The following is a 3620-nucleotide window of genomic DNA, read 5'->3' as shown; positions in this document are numbered from 1 at the left end:
GATAAAGGCCCATTTTTTTATTCTTTCCTTTATATCCCTTGCTCTAGGGGACATAATAATGAAAAAATTGCTACATGGAATATCTGAGATTTTCCTGCCTATCTTCTCTTCTAGGACTTTTATGATATCATGACTTATAATTAGGTCTTTTATCCACCTTGGATTTATTTTTGTGTATGGTGTAAGTTGGTGGTCAAGTTTCATTTTTCTGCATGCAGCTGTCCAGATCTCCCAACACCATTTGTTGAAGAGGCTATTTTTATTCCATTTTATGCTTCTGCCTCCTTTGTTGAATATTAATGGACCATAGAGACATGAGTTTCTTTCTGGGCTCTCTATTCTGTTCCATTGATCTGTGTATCTGTTCTTATGCCAGTACCACACTGTTTTGATTACTGTGGACTTGTTATATAGTTTGATATCAGGTACTGTGATCCCTCCTACTTTGTTTTTATCAAGTTGCTGTGGCTATTCAGGGTCATTTATGGTTCCCTATAAATTTTTGAAATGTTTGTTCTACATCTGTGAAATATATCATTGGTATTTTAATAGGGATTACATTGAGTCTATAAATTGCTTTGGGTAGTGTGGACATTTTGATGATATTAATTCTTCCAATCCATGGACACGGTACATACTTCCATTTGTTTGTGTCTTCCTTAAGTTCTTTCATCAGTGTTGTGTAGTTTTCTGAGTACAGATCTTTCACCTCCTTGGTTAGGTTTATTCCTAGGTACTTTATTTTTCCTGTTGTTGTATCAAATAGGATTTCTTCCTGATTTCTGTTTCTGATATTTCATTGTTGGTATACAAAAATGCCTTAGATTTTTGAATGTTGACTTTGTATCCCATTGTTTTGCCAAATTCCCTTATTAGATGGAGTAGGTTTTTGGTGGAGTCTATAGGATTTTCTATGTATACTATCATGTCATCTGCAAACAATGACAGTTTTGCTTCCTCCTTTCCAATTTGGGTGCCTTTTCTTTCCTTTTCTTTTCTGATTGCTGTGGCAAGGACTTCCAATACTGTGTTGAATAGAAGTGGTAAAAGTGGACACCCTTGTCTTGCTCCTGATCTTAGTGGGAAAGCGTTTAGATTTTCTCATTGAGTATAATGTTGGCTGTAGGTTTCTTGTATATGGCCTTTATTATGTTGAAGTATGCTCCCTCTATTCCCACTTTGCTGAGTGTTTTCATCATAAATGGATATTGTACCTTATCAAATGCTTTTTCTGCATCTATTGATATGATCATGTGATTTTTGTCTTTCCATTTGTTTATGTGATATATTACATTTATTGACTTGTGAATATTGTACTATCCTTGCATCCCTGGTATGAATCCCCCTTGATCATGGGGAATGATCTTTTTTTTAAAAGATATATTTTATTGATTGTGCTATTACAGTTGTCCCATTACCCTCCTTCATTCCCCTCCACCCTGCATGCCCTCTCCCACCCACATTCCCTTCCTTTAGTTCATGTTCATGTGTCATAAGTTCTTTAGCTTCTACGTTTCCCATACTATTCTTGCCCTCCCCCTGTCTATTTTCTACCTACCATCTATGCTACTTATTCTCTGTACCTTTTCCCCCTCTGTCCTCCTCCCACTCCCCTGTTGCTAACTCTCCATGTCATCTTCATTTCTGTGGTTATATTCCTGTTCTAGTTGTTTGCTTAGTTTGTTTTTGTTTTTGTTTTAGGTGTGGTTGTTGTAGGTGTGGTTGTGAGTTTGCTGTCATTTTACCATACATGATTTTTATTTTCTTTTTCTTAGATAAGTCCCTTGAACATTTCATAAAATAAGGGCTTGGTGATGATGAACTCCTTTAACTTGACCTTATCTGAGAAGCACTTGATCTGCCCTTCCATTCTAAATGTTTGCTTTGCTGGATACAGCAATCTTGGATGTAGGTCCTTGCCTTTCATGACTTGGAATATTTCTTTCCAGCCCCTTCTTGCCTGTAAGGTCTCTTTTGAGATATCAGCTGACAGTCTGATGGGAATTCCTTTGTATCTAACTGTCCCCTTATCTCTTGCTGCTTCTAGGATTCTTTCTTTCATTTTTACCTTAGCTAATGCAATTATGATGTGCCTTGGTGTGTTCCTCCTTGGGTCCAACTTCTTTGGGACTCTCTGAGCTTCCTGGATTTCCTGAAAGTCTATTTCCCTTGCCAGATTGGGGAAGTTCTCCTTTATTATTTGTTCACATAAGTTTTCCACTTGTTGCTCTTCCTCTTCTCCCTCTGGTACCCCTATAATTCAGATGTTGGAACATTTCAAGATGTCCTGGAGGTTCCTAAGCCTCTCCTCATTTTTTTGAATTCTTGTTTCTTCATTCTTTTCTGTTTGGTTGTTTCTTCCTTCTGGTCCACTCCATTGATTTGAGTCCCAGTTATCTTCCCATCGCTATTGGTTCCCTGTGCATTTTCCTTCATTTCACTTAGCATAGCCTTCATTTTTTCATCTAATTTTCAACCATATTCAACCAGTTCTGTGAGCACCTTGATCACCAGGGTTCAGATCACCTGAACTGTGTATCTGATAGGTTGGTTATCTCTTAGTCATTTAGTTGTATTTGCTGTGGAGCTTTGATCTGTTCTTCTGTTTGGGCCATTTTTTTTGTCTTGTTGTGCCTGTTAGGTATGTGGGGTGGAGCCTTATGTGTTCACTGGGGCGGGGCAACCCAGTTGCTGGGTTGTGATGTTGTATGTGGGGGTGGGGCCCGAGATGGAACAATGGTGCTTGTTCCATTCTCTGTCGGACTTCAGTCCCTTTTGCCACTTCCCCCAAGCAAACTGGGCCTTTCTGGTGCTAATTCCTATGTGGGTGGGCTTGTACACATTCTAGGACCCTGTGGATCTCTCCAGCAAACTCTTCTGGGAGTCTCTCCCTGTGTCTCAACCCCCACAGGTGTTTTCAATTAGTGCCCCGAGGCTCTATTTCCCAGAGCTGGGACCCTGGGTTGGACGCAGTGCCTTGCTTCACAATTGCCGCCTCACTGGGTCTGCCAGTTGCCACCCTGAGCCAGGGGTCTGACAGCCATCGCAAGCATGCCCAGGTCTGCCTGCTGCAGTCTTGTGTGCCCAGGATGCCTTACACGCCCAGTCCCACTGCTCTTTGTGCCACGACCCTTCTCTGCCCAGCTGCCCGACTCCACCTCTCCTACTGGTCTGGATGAACGTATCTATTTTAACTCCTTGGTTGTCTGACTTCCATACACTTCAATTTTCTGTCAGTTCTGGTTGTTATTCTGTTTCTAAATTGTTGTTGTCCCTATCTTGGTTGTGCGAGGAGTCACAGTTTGTCTACCTATGCCTCCATCTTGGCCGGAAGTCTGAATGACCTTTTTAATGTATTGCTGGATGTGGTTTGTCAATATTTTGTTGAGGATTTTAGCATCTATCAGTTATATTGGCCTGTAGTTTTCTTTGTTTGTTGTGTCTTTATCTGGTTTGGGGATTAGAATGAGGCTGGCTTCATAAAAAGAGTTTGGGATTTTTTTTTAATAGTCTGAGATGGATAGGGGTTAACTCTTCCTTAAATGTTTTGAAAAATTCTCCTGTGAAACCACCCAGTACAGGGCTTTTGTCTACCAGGATTTTTTTTATGAATGCTGTAA

The 3620-nt window shown here is 40.4% G+C and overlaps 1 long non-coding RNA gene across 1 annotated transcript; it reads right to left on the bottom strand.

The window, feature by feature from the left end:
• Positions 1-1275: 1275 nt before the first annotated feature.
• On the bottom strand, positions 1276-3388 carry LOC118497268. Its single transcript, XR_004899790.1, has 2 exons — positions 3345-3388; positions 1276-1364 (listed from the first exon to the last, which is right to left on the bottom strand). It is a non-coding gene; the product is annotated as an uncharacterized LOC118497268 (long non-coding RNA).
• Between the last annotated feature and the right edge of the window lie 232 nt (positions 3389-3620).

Source organism: Phyllostomus discolor, chromosome 11 (genome assembly GCF_004126475.2).
Source record: "Phyllostomus discolor isolate MPI-MPIP mPhyDis1 chromosome 11, mPhyDis1.pri.v3, whole genome shotgun sequence".
NCBI classification, from domain to species: Eukaryota; Metazoa; Chordata; class Mammalia; order Chiroptera; family Phyllostomidae; genus Phyllostomus; species Phyllostomus discolor.
This window is presented reverse-complemented; position numbering and strand designations above follow the sequence as displayed.